Source organism: Ambystoma mexicanum, chromosome 10 (assembly GCF_040938575.1).
Source record: "Ambystoma mexicanum isolate Mex_15411 chromosome 10, UKY_AmexF1_1, whole genome shotgun sequence".
In the NCBI taxonomy this organism is placed as follows: Eukaryota; Metazoa; Chordata; class Amphibia; order Caudata; family Ambystomatidae; genus Ambystoma; species Ambystoma mexicanum.
Window position 1 is genome coordinate 1486422077 of NC_090932.1, and position 13579 is coordinate 1486435655.

Below are 13579 nucleotides of genomic sequence, written 5' to 3' on the forward strand. Positions count from 1 at the left end.
AGACCCCAACTCAAATCCTAATATTAGGGGGGAAACTCCTAAAATAGGTAAGGGTAGATCTAAGAGGAAGGGGAAGCAGGTACATTGCCTAACCCCAACCCCTCCAACCAAGAGGCCTAAGACCCAACCTGCTCCCACAAGAGAGGTGGTGAGGAACCTTGGAGGCCCCTCTAGATCTAAGGGAATCCTTTATAAGGACCCCTTCAAAAAGCCTAACCTAGGTTCAGAAGTTGTACCAACTTCTGAGGGACTGGTCAACCAGATCCCCTATAACAAAAAGACTGATGTTCCTCAAAGGGTCTGTAGGTCCGTTAGCTTGCAGAAGAAAACCTTTGAGTTCTCCATTGAACATAGGTCAAGGTGTCACCATCAAAATGCTGATGGACTCTCTAGGATGTATATCATCGACTAGAGGTATGAGGTTCATCCAGGAGTGGATTAAATCCTCCTGTCCCTTAGTCTGGGGGGGGCGAGTGTTAGGGAGAATTCTCTGTTTAGGCTGAATTTCCCTACCTAGTGAGTCCCCCAGCAGCTTTGCTGGATTTCTGGGTTTATTTTTTCTCCCCTGCCCAGAGTGAGACTCTTTTACCCTCACTCTTGGACATGTTGAAGTGTGTTTTCTTGGTTAAACCTTGTGTTGAATGGGCTATGGGGTCTTTTACTCCATAGGGCCTCATGTATTTTTGTGATGTGGGTTACACAGCACCCTCTGTGCCGTGACCCAGGGGTGTCCTAGGGACTCCCCAACATAGACTCCATACCCTGGGACTGACTACTGTCTCCCAGGGCATGTAAAGTCACCAAAGACTTTGCTAGTCTTGAATCCTGAACAGAACCAGTACAAACCATCATATTGTGGACGTACTGGCTGGGGCAATTCGATTGCCCCAGGGTCTGTTAGTCGAGGGGGCACGTCTCCGTCCCCCCTGATCGAGTTTTGGCTGGTGGCAGTGGAAACTACGTTTTATATTCGACCGCGAATATTTTCCTATGGGATTTCCCATTGTTTTAGGCTAACACATTTAATTATTTATTTACGGTAGCCTTAAACATACCGCCGGTTTATATATTTATTATTATAACTCCGGTTGGGATTTTTTGCCAAAACTTGATTCTAAAATGGCGTTGGTGTTCGCCTCTGTAACTCTGACCCAAAGTGGAGCCCTTTGTTCCACTTTTGGCGGGCTTCTCCACAGAAGCCCTCCAAAGTGGTGCCACTCTGTCTGGGGTACTTAGGAGGGGTGGAGGGGGATTTAGGCACCCTGGACTGAGTTACCTTGGTAACTCAAGTCGCACTCCGTCCTGATTGGCCCAAGTGGTGAGCCGGCCGGCTCACCACTTAGCATGTTTGAGTGACAGCTAGGCTGGGTGAATGGGGGTTTGCTGCATAAAAGCAGGGCTTTGGGGACTGGAACTTCAGAAGTCGCCACAGGACCAAGAATCCGACGAGGGAAGAGCTGAGCCGACCTGCTTCGACGACACCACCCGGTGGAGCCCTGCTGAACCGTCTCACCACTTTTCCCGACGACCGAGGAGAACCCTTAACGGAGTGGCTCCTTCCCTTGACTGGTGGGGACAACCAGTTTTCGCCTTATTTTCGCTTCTCGAGGTATCTCGTGGCCGCCTTGCCAGTGCCAAGCACCCCGGCAACCGGAACCCCACCACTTTTACCCCAACCACAAAAATCGGTACAACCCTTTAACCGGAGGACTCCGCGGCTGGTTTCTTCCCGGGCAGTGCAACGACCTTCTTCTTCTGCTCTTCAGCGAGAACTTCTTCTCCCCTGACCGACGTCGAGCCTTGCTGCCACTGCCTGGAACAACTGCCACCGCTGGAGGACCCTTTCCGCTTAAGGTACCGTGTTCCGCCTGGCTTCCCTTGCCACCGACTGTACGGGGTAGATTTAGCCCCCGGCTTTCGAACCTGGGAGTGCCTGGAATACCCTGGCTAAACTTTCTAAGCCACTCTAAACTCTTTCTAACTCTTTGCAAGACTTTGAATCCCTAATAACAGTGTGATATTGGGCACATTTTCGCTCCGGCTACTCTAAGAGTGGGCCCTGCCTAGTGACTTTTGCTCACCTGTGACTTTGTGCTTCTTTGAGTCTATTGCAAGTGTTCTGGACCTTAGAGTGGTGTGTTTAACCCATTTCTGTTTCTTTTTTATCCCTTCCTTGAACCTACTAGAGTGTCATCTAACGTTAAGCGCTCACCTCTGTTTTAATTATGTGGTGTTAACCTAGAGTTGTCTAGATAGGAGTAAGGGTTGAAACTGCTTTCATTATAACTGTGTTTGGAGTGTTTTATTATATTTTGCTAGAGTGTTTTCAATTTGTGTGTTCTTAAAAAATAAATAACTATATACTTTTGAAACCAAGCTCTGGTCAGTGTTTGCTTGTGCTATTGTGCCTGAGTACATATTGTGTATACTTTGCATACTGCCTAACTCTTCTTGAGGGAAGTCTGACTGCTCAGCCACAGCTACCAGGTAAATCTGGGTGGTGCAGACTGCTACCAAGTGGGTTTACTGCTATACCTGTAGTCTTAAATCTTTTGCAGTGTTCCCCAAGGGAACTGCACAGGTTTCTGCCTAACACAGCCGTAGTGTTGGTCGGCGAGGCCCCTCTCCCTGCATATCTTGACCTCTTGATAAATCCAGCGTGTTGTTTTTCTGGGCCGGATCAGGGCCTCTTTGTTCCTCGCCCAGAGCTCCATGATCCATCGTGGTCTCTTTAGCCCGAGACCTGATCGTCAGCCTTTCAGCAATTTTTTTCCTTCGGGCCACACCCCCCACCCTCGGCAGCTCCACGCACACTTGAGCGGGCAAACCGGTTTCTCCTCTGAGGGATGCAGTCCCCTCGCAAGGTGCGGATGGGAACCGAGGGGGCGGCGGGCTCTCCAAAGCAGAGCTGGAATGAGCCAGGATCTTTGCCTTCCCTGCTCGGGGAAGGCGAGGCCGTGTCCGCAGGGAGTTCGGAGGGGCAAATTAAGGTACTGTGATCTTGGTTTGTGTTAATTTGTTCATTTGTTTTCTCATTTGGCTGGTTAGGTGATGTAGGGGGGCGCTGTGTGTCCTTTTTGGCTTCTCCTTTGCCACTGAGAACAGGTACATGCTGTGGAGTGTCAGTTGACAGTTTGCGCGCCACCCCCAGTACATTTAACATGGTTATTGGCTCCAATGCGTTTGTTTGATGTCGCAGTCCAAACTCTTGGCCAGCTTCCATTTTCTGGCAAAACTCCAGAGGCGATGTTGGTCGTCCTCTCAGGTCTTTGTTTTGGTTTCCTTTGTCGGGGAAAGTAGTCCTCTGTCTGTGGCAGCCATAAGAGGCTTTTAAGTCGGGCAAAAAAGAGTCTCCCGGCTACTGCCGTTAACTGCCAGTAACTGCTTTGAACTCAGCTGCGAACTCTGCTTCGCTCCACAAGTACAATCAGTATTTGAGCACCACCTCCAGGCACGGCACACGTAGCAGGAAGAACCAAAGAGAGCCGGATACCAGTAACTGCTTTGAACTCAGCGGCAAACTCAGCGAGTTCAAGCAGTATTTGAGCTCCACCTCCAGGCACGGTGCACGTAGCGGGAAGAACCAAAGAGAGCCGGATGCCAGTAACTGCTTTGAACTCAACTGCGTACTCCGCTTCACTCCGCAAGTTCAAGCAGTATTTAAGCTCCACCTCCAGGCACGGCGCACGCAGCAGGAAGAACCAAAGGGAGCCGGCTGCCAGTAACTGCTTTGAACTCAGCTGCGAACTCCGCAACTTGCTTTCCAACTTGTGACTGTGGTACTTCTTCTGTGACTAAAGATTCTTCTGGCAAATGTAACTCTTATTTTTGAAGAATGTCTTTTTAAATAAATTTTTAAATCCAGAGATTAACCTTGTTGACTTTAGCTTTAACCTATACTCATTGCTCAGCTCGGCTCCTCCTTGCTCTTGCTTTACAACTTTGAAAATAACAAAACAATTTTCTCTTCTCACCGCTTCCTTCACATTTAATTGCCTCTAAAACGATTTCCTTGCAGTTTACTGTCTCTCTCTTGCCACCAGTTCACGCTGCATTTGCTTTCACTCTTGCTCAGAACTGCTACAATGTGACGTGCGCATAATCGCATAATCTGCAGTCCCGCCGCGCTTCCACTCTTGGCTCCGAGCTGCTTTAGCGAGACACGCGCATAGTCTGCTGCCTCAACACGCCGCTTCCACTGAGAACATGGAAGTACTAATATTGAGCTCACTCTTGACACCACTCACCCGATCACCTCAGCTCTATGAAGCAACTGCGCAACACAGCTGGTAACGGAATAGTGTTACGCGGCTCACTTCCTGACGTCCGAGTCACGTTGAACAACGCTGCTAGGTCCTTTTTTCTAACGTGACCTATACGATGCGCAAATAAAGAGCATTGCAATGCTTCAAAAAACTCACGCGCTTCCCGAACACGGTTTACTCAGTAAAACCAATGCCTGCGCGCACTTGCTCTAATGTCCAATTGAAAATACTTTACAATATTTACAAATCCAAAAGGAACTTGAAAGGCAGTTTAGAACCTTCCAGAGGTTCCAAACTGCATCACAATGAACTGTAGCTAAATATAGCTGAGCCGGAAGTTCACCATTTTGGACTGGGAGAATGGCAGCTGACTAACATGACGTCAAGGAAGTATTGTAAACTCAACCCAAACACCACCTAAACAGCAGAATTAAAGTCACCAGTACCAAGGGACCTGAAAAAACCCATGAAATTCTCTGTAAAAAAGCTTTGTTAAAGGGACATTATGGTTAAGTTGCACTAATAAAAACCTTTGAAATTCAATGACAAAAACCTGGGACGTTATGGTTACTAGTAAAACCGAAAAACTTCTGAAATTCGCCAGTTATGGTAAGCTAAGCAACCACAACATGCGCCACCACAGTGCACTGCTAAGACTAACACACAGAACATCAAAGATAGGCCAGGTGGTTTTGTTCACTGACAGTCAGAATATTAAAATTAAAAAGGTGCTGTATATCTAGACGTTAACCTCGTGATATATTCTTAAAGTACTTTCCATAGGGCTTGGTCTCAGCTCATGGTTCACATACATGGGGCAATAGACAGGCCTCAAACAAACAATTAATTTCTATACTTGAAGATAAACTTTAATTTATTAACATTTTCTGATGATCCTGTTTCTTTCTTCCTTACTTTAGTTTCCCTGTATGTGCCTCTGATGTGTATGCATTGTGGATCTTCATATGCATTGTTTGCACTAGCATAAGTGTGTAGTAAGTCTTGCATTGTTAGCTAGTTATTACATGTTTAACATTACACAATCACACCTGACATCTTGTTACCAACATTATAAACACAACCCCTTATAGGGACTTTTCATCAAACTTAATTTCACATGTGATGTCATCAGAGATGTCATCTTTGATGTCCTGGGTGTTAGTCTTAGCAGTGCACGGTGGTAGTGCGAATTATGGTTGCTTAGCTTACGATAACTGGCTATTTTTCTGAGGTTTTTCGGTTTTATTTGTAACCATAACGTCCCTTTAACAAAGTTTTTTTCATTGAATTTTTTCGGTTTTTATTAGTACAACTTAACCATAGCGTCCCTTTAACAAGGTTTTTTCATTAAATATAGCATATATAAAGCAACATGTAAGAGTTAATCTGTATGCCCATTTGTTCGGAATTCTAAAAATGTTGCTGTCTGCCCATTACTATGTTACTATTTTTTTAAAGGGTCCATTTTGTAGAAGCCGATTAACCACTGTGCTAAGTTTGTACGTAGGCCAATATGTAAGTAAACGTTCTGATGAGCACTGAGTCGATATTGCTGGATCAGCCATTATTGTGCTGCCATCTTTTCATGTAGATGCAAACATGGGCGTCATTTTATGGGGGGGGACAGGGGTGTTTGTCCCCCCCACCTTTCATGGCACACCATTTTGTCCCCATTCATTTGGCTGGGGCACCTTTTCTTCAGGTGTCATGTCCCCCCCCCCAACATTTTCAGCAAAGTTACTCCACTGGATGCAAATGATGTAGTGTGCCTACTTCAGGGCTTAAGCGTATGTCAAGACTTCCATTTTGTAACATTTCACCTGGGCTATTTGTATACAACACAAATCTGGAAATCTATGTTTATTTTTCAGCCTAAACCACACAATTCTCAACGTTAAGTAGCGCTTGATTTGGATTTGCCTAGGACCATACTATTTTATGTATACCTTAACTGTACCTTTCCATACGTTTGCCTATCTTTTTGTTAGTCATGGTTGAGGTAGAGGTGGTTAAGGCCCCTACTGATCTATAGGTGGTGTCCTGTAATTCAAAGGCCTACATATTGGGATCCGATTTCTGATAAACATGCGCATTTCACTAAATCCAAGGCAGCTTGAATCACTTTTCAAATGCAAGGGGACATGGAAAGATGGATGCAACATGCTCTGTATGCCATAGCATAAATTGCGAACAGACTGGAAAGGACATTTGGCCTAGATGTTCTGTATACATTGTTGGTTATAGGTTATATTACCGAAAACAAAGGACCGAAAAACAAAAGTATCGAATCAAAAGGATCGAAAGTGAAAGGTTCGACATCAGCTACAAATAATGTAAATAGATCATTTGGTCGAAACAAAAGGAAACATTAAATTGCAAATGGGAGGTTTGCAGTTAGTATATTAATAATAATAATAATAAGAATATATCTACAGTAAAGAATCTACAGGGAAAGTAACAAGTTACTGGAAAGGTACGGAATATAAAAAAATAGTGTATGGGAAGAGCAATAACTGAGAATGAAAATATAAAATCTCCAGGGGAGTATAATCATATGCCAGACACTACAACTATATTAATACAAAAATCGATAAGTGAAATTAAAAAATATGTGGATGAAAATAAAAATGAAGCAACCAGCTTGCTAGTAAACAGATCATATGAGATATTGCCACTACATGTTGCCGCACAAATGCCAAACACCAAGCTAATGAAAAGAAATGTAAACAGACAGAAACAACACAAAGAGAATTTGCCGATGGCATCACAGACCTATTTAAACATAAATGTAACAGAAATGTTACAGAAAACGAACAAAGGTGAACAGTTTCTGTGGAAAACATTGGATGTTAAAAATGAGAAAATGTTGATTTTTACAACTTTAACTAATTTATTGCACCTGGGGGATTCAACTATATGGCACGGGGATGCAACATTTAAATCATGTCCAGCCCCATTTCATCAATTTTATAGTATTCACGGAACAATCAATGGGACAGTTATACCGTTAATTTCTCCAGCATGGGGTCTGGCATGGATTCACATGCTCATGAATATTCCCCGTCGTCAGGCTGGGAATCCTCGGTAAAGAAAAAATCAGTATCAGTTTCGTTTCTGATCTGTCTTTCTTAGTAGTAACCAATCACTGGTCTTTGGGTCATACTGCCCCCAGCCAATAGCTGCCCTCTCCCTAAGCCCTGCCCCTGGCGGCCATCCTGAGATTTTTACCTCACGTTCTAGTGTTGGGAGTCCTCGTGCTATAGCTCTCGAGCTTTTTCTGTGTTTTGCGCTTTTTCAAAGAGGTTTATCTCATTTTTCGGTTAAATAGAGCCTCAAGCTCCACCGCTTCTACTTCCGATCAACAGGGACCCGTTTTGGAATCTTCTAAGCCCCTCAAGGGTGAAGTTTTTGTCAAGCTACGCTTCTTGGAGGATTCCAGAAGTTTTCTGAGGCCTACCTCGTGGACATGGCCCAGGAGAAAGGAAGCTCGACAACGGGCAAGCTGTTCAGGAACTGCCCTGGATGCAAGCTACAGAACCTGTTCAAGGAGGACGAGCACTCGAAGTGCCTCTACTGCCTTCATGAAGACAAATCGCACGGTGAGAAGGACTGTGCGTTTTGCATGAACATGTCGGAGCGGACGATGAGGGACCGTCGGACCCGTCTTGCCAACTGGTTGGAAAGCAAGAGCCCAGCAGGTGAGAAGAAGAAGAAACCCGAGCGGTCTTCTAAGTCCTGTGAGGGCGCCCCGGCGACGGGGGCCCAACAGAAGGCAAAGCACTGCGAGTCCGTGGGCACCGGGAGTGCCGAACGGTCGGGCTCCTCGGCTGCCAGGCAGGGCGCACCTTCACTGACGCCATCAACCACGAGCCAACGCTCTGGGTCGGGGAAGAGAAAGTCCGAGAACCCGGCTAAGCTTCTGGAGAGGCCCCGGTCGATCTCGAAGGAACCGACCGAAGGGGTGCGAGGCGGTGACCCTCCCCCCTAAGGTGAAGGCCTCAAGCATGCCCAAGGTGGTGAAGGCCTTGATTCACCCGGCCAAGGTCTCTATTGAGGGTATCGCTACAGCCCTGGGGAAGCCTGTGGAGGCTCCACCAGTGGAGGCGACCTCGGGGCCTAGAGTTTCCCTGCCCCCGCGGAGGGAAGCCTCTTTTAAGCCCATCGAGAAGACCCCCGTGGAAAAAGAGGGGGGGGGTGGTGGCCTTAACGGACACGACCTCCGAGGAGGAACTGGTCGAAGTCATAGAGGTGGCCCGTCCCCACGGGAGGGATCCCGACTAGGGGGATGACGAGAGCGAGGGTGACGACAACGAGGCTCTGGTGGAGGAGGAGCAACCGTCACGTCCGTCGCAGCCCGGGCCACAAGACAACTCAGCTGCCATTTTGACAGCAATCCAGGCCTTATACACGGAGATAAGAGCCGAGTCCGTCGGGAAGCCCCCCTAACAAGAGGAGAAGGATCCATCCAACCCCGCCTTCTCAGCCCACACGGCCCTCTCAGCCTTTGTCCCCTTCCCCGACCCCGAGGATACGGCCACGACGGGGACGGATGACGACGGTGGTGACGACGGGACTGATCTCCTGTCGCTGATTCCTCGGGCGTCTCCTCCCGACGAAATTGGCTCGTTTCACGCCATGACCGCCAGGGCATCCACGCTTTTTCAGCTCTGCCACGAAGAGAAGAAGGAAGGCTTCCTTTACCAACGGCGTGAGGCCAAAAGGAAAACGGTCCTCGCGGTGCCGTTGTTAGATGACATCTGGGAGGAGGGACTTGCCCTCCTCAGGAAACTGTCCACGACACCTGCTAAGAGGGGCCGGTTCGAGAAGAAGTACCGGGTCCCCGACGCCACCCCTTTGTGCCTTAGAGCGCAACCGACCCCGGATTTGGTCGTTTCAGCAGCGGCCAAGAAGAAAGCAGGGGGGGCGTCGGCCTCGACCTCTACTTCCCCGCCGGACGGCGAGGGAAAGAAGCTGGATGCCATGGGACGACGAGTCATCTCGTCGGCGGCAACGTTTAAGGCCAACGCCCTAGCGATCGTGGCCCGCTATAACAGGGAGTTTTGGTACAAGATTGCCCCCCTGTTGGACTTCCACCCGGATGATAAGAGGGCAGAGGCCCTGGCAATCCTGCAGGAGGGTGAGGTGGCCTCTGACCACGCCAAAACGGTGGCCACGGACATTGCCGACACCGGTTTCCGCCAATTGAGCAACAGTGTTTGCCTTCGACGGCGGGGGTGGCTCAAGGCGACGGATTTCCACCAGGATGTACAGGCCAAGGTTTTGGACATGCCCTTTGACGGGAACAACCTGTTTGGGAAGACAATGGATGAGTCCCTTCAGGCCATCAATACCGACACGGAGACGGCTCAGGCCTTGGGAGTTCTACAACAACGACGTCCGCCCTTTCGAAACTCCGGAGGCAAGCAAGGTGCCTCCAAGGGATTCGGCGGCGGCGGCTCCTCAACGTACCATCAAGCGGCCCGCTCCTCGTCGCAAGAAGCCTACAGGGGATGAGGCAAGTCAGGAGGACCTCGCCGTCGTCGCCAAGGAGGCCAAGGCGGCGGCCAAGCAAGACTGAACCGGCCGTGGTGTCGGGCCCCCACCGAATCACCCCGGTGGGAGGCCGGCTGACGAGGTTCGTCAGCGTGTGGAAATCCATCTCCACCGACTGTTGGGTGCTCGATGCCCTGGCCCAGGGGCACACACTCAAATTCCTAAAGAAGTGTCCCCGCATCCCACCCGTGGCCAGGAAGGAAAACCACGTCCCTCAACTACTGTTGGAAGTAAAGGCGATGCTCAAAAAACGTGCCATCGAGCTTGTCCCAAAGAGGCTTCGAGGCTCCGGAGTTTACTCAAGATACTTCCTCGTAAGAAAGAAGACAGGCGGATGACGCCCCATCCTGCACCTGCGTCGACTGAACAAGTACATCAAGGCACAGAAGTTCCGGATGGTCACCCTCCAGCACGTGCTGGGACAGCTGGAGGAAGGCGACTTCCTATCATAGTTGGATTTGGAGGATGCGTACTTCCATATCCCCATTCTAAAAAGGCACCGAAAGTTCCTCAGGTTCGTGGTCTAAGGGCGGCATTAACAGTTCAAGGCCCTCCCGTTCGGACTGAAGTTGCCTCCCAGGGTGTTCACCAAGTGCCGAGCACCGGTGGCGGCGCGGCTGCGCCTGCAGGGGATCTACGTTTACCCCTACCTGGACGATTGGTTCATCTGGGCAACAACAAGGGAGCTCGCCGTCGAACACACGGCGAAGACCGTCCAGCTGCTCACGGACCTGGGATTCTCCATCAACTTCCCCAAATCCCACCTGGTCCCGTCACAGGCCGCACTGTTTCTGGGAGCCAAGCTTGATACAGTGGCGCGATTGGCCTCGCCGTCGGAGGAAAGAACGAAGGCCATCCTGGACAAGGTACAGTGTCTGCTGGCCACGGACGTGGCCAGAGTGAGGTCCATCAAATCTCTTCTCGGGATGATGTCCTCCTGCATCTATCTGGTGCGCCGGTGCAGGCTTCGGATGCGTCCTTTGCAGGAGTTTCTCATTGGATGCAAGCGACGGGCAGCTTTGAGGACAAGATCTCGCTCAACGAAGTATTCCACCAAGCTGTTCGATGGTGGGGCACCCGCACGCATCTCACAGCGGGCACGGACTTTCAGACCCCAGCATATCCGGTGACGATGGATGCCTCCCTGGAAGGATGGGGAGCGCACGCCGGGCCCCTCCACATCAACATACTGGAGCTCCGGGCAGTGTTCTGGGCTCTCAAGTCTTTCCTCCCGTCCCCCAAGGGCAAAGTGGTGAGGATCTTCACCGACAACACCACCATGATGTTCTACATCAGGAAGCAGGGAGGAACCAGATCCCCCTCCCTGTCCAAAGAAGCACAGGACCTGTGGCACTGAGCCGTTGCCCAGGGGATGTTCCTGGTACCCTTTCACTAGCTGGGATAAAAAAACACCATCGCCGACTCACTCAGCAGGGAGCTGCGCTCGTGCCACGAGTGAGAACTACGTTAGGATCAAGTGGATGAACTCTTCCGGCGATGGGGCAAACCCCAAATAGACCTGTTCGCGACGGCGGTGAACTCCAAGTGCCAGAGGTTCGCCAGCAGGTTCCCCCAGCCGAGGAGCATGGGCGATGCTTTCTCGTTCCCTTGGGACGGCCTGTTCCTTTATGCGTTCCCTCCGCTGCCGTTGCTGCTCAGGGTACATCAACCAACTCAAGAGGTCCCGGTGCAGGATGATTCTCGTTGCACCGAAGTGGCCGAGACAGATATGGTTCCTGGACCTTCTGGACTTGTCAGCGTCCCCGCCAGTCAAACTGCCGACAGACGTGGATCTTCTCTCCAGAGAAGGAGGCGCCATTCTTCATCACGACCCGGAGTCGCTGAACTTGCAGGCCTGGCTCCTGCAGCACAAGAGTTTGGAGGATACGATATCCCGGCTGACTGCAGAGAGGTCCTTGCAAAGGCCAGGGCGTCCTCAATTCTCAAGTGCTACGGACACAAGTGGAAGAGGTTCTCTTTCTGGTGCCGTGCACAGAAGATTAACCCTCTCAGGATTACAGCCCCTCAAGTGCTACCATACCTACTGTCGCTAGCCAAAGCTGGACTATCTCATGCTTCAATCAAGATACATCTAGCAGCGATTTACCGACACACCAGAACTACAGGGCGGTCATCCCTGCGGTCTCATCGCCTGGTGAAGGAATTTATGAAAGGACTGTTTCGATCATTCCCGCCGGTGAAGGCGCCAGCCCCGGCGTGGGAGCTCAACGTGGTGCTGACTAGGCTCATGGGTTCGCCATTCGAGCCATTGCATTCGGCCCCGTTGAAGTTTCTGTCGTGGAAGACAGTGTTCCTTGTGGCCATCACCTCTGCACGATGCGTGGGAGAGATTCAGGCCCTATCCTGCAAACCTCCATACCTGACCTTTCACGATACGAGGGTAGTGCTGAGGACGCACCCCTCCTTCATGCCCAAGGTGCCGTCGGACTTCCATCTCAACGAGCCCCTGGTGTTACCAGTCTTTTTCCCGTCACCTTTGTCGCCGGCCGAGAGGACTTTGCACTCGCTGGATGTAGCTAGAGCGCTGAAGTTCTATGTGGACCGAACAAAGAGTTGTCGGAAGACATCACAGCTGTTTGTGAACTTTGGACCTGTGAACCAGGGGAAGGCTCTCTCAAAGGCTTCCATTTCCAGATGGCTCTCCGACTGCATCATGCACTGTCATCGGTTGGCAAACCGACCGTTGCCCGGCCGTCCGAGAGCCCATTCGACCAGAGCGATCTCTGCCACCACGGCGTTCTTGTCTGGTGTGCCCCTGCTGGACAACTGCAGGGCTGCTACGTGGAGGTCGACTCACACTTTCACGAGATTCTACTGCGTCGACCGGGATTCCAGGGAGGAGTCCAGAGTCGGCCAGGCAGTGCTGCGCAACCTGTTCGCTTAAGGTGAGCCTGGTGAGGAGGTAAGAGATGCTTAATGTTGAGTTTTATGTAATGCTTAATGTTGTGCATGTGTGTACTCCCGTGGTTGTGCATGTGTGTACTGCTATGTATTCTTATATTCATGAGCATGTGAATCCATGCCAGACCCCATGCTGGAGAAGGAACAAGTTACTTACCTGTAACTATTGTTCTCCAGCATGGGTCTGGCATTGATTCACATGCGAACCTTCCCTCCTACCCCTCTGCGGCTCTTCACTTGGTCATACTGCCACTTTACGTGCTACCAAATCTGAGGATGGCTGCCAGGGGCGGGGCTTAGGGAGAGGGCAGTCATTGGCTGGGGGCAGTATGACCCAGAGACCAGTGATTGGTTACTACTAAGAAAGACAGATCAGAAATGAAACTGATACTGATTTTTTCTTTACCGAGGATTCCCAGCCTGACGACGGGGAATAGTCATGAGCATGTGAATCCATGCCAGACCCATGCTGGAGAACAACAGTTACAAGTAAATAACTTGTTCCTTATGTATAAATGCCAGGGAAATCAGAGGAACTGTACATATATATATATATATATATATATATATATATATATATATATATATATATATATATATATTAATCAAAGAATCATTGCCAGAAAAATCACCAAAGACCGTGATCATGGATTTTGAACAAGGACAAATGAAAGCTTTTGAAAAAATATACCCGGACACTCACATTCTAGGCTGTTTTTTTCATTTCAGACAATCATTGTGGAAAAAAATACAGAAAATAGGACTGAGAACAAAATACGTAGAGGACAGTGAATTCCAACATCAGATCAAGAAAATATATGCATTGGCATTTGTGAGAG

General features: G+C 49.5%; 1 protein-coding gene and 1 long non-coding RNA gene across 3 annotated transcripts in view; one reads left to right on the forward strand and one right to left on the reverse strand.

Annotated features, from left to right (window-relative positions):
• The window catches only part of MLXIP (MLX interacting protein), a 1610055-nt gene that overhangs the window by 1184384 nt on the left and 412092 nt on the right, over nt 1–13579 (forward strand). The window lies entirely within an intron of this gene.
• The window catches only part of LOC138492452 (uncharacterized), a 249553-nt gene that overhangs the window by 235119 nt on the left and 855 nt on the right, over nt 1–13579 (reverse strand). The gene's annotated exons all lie outside the window — the stretch shown is intronic.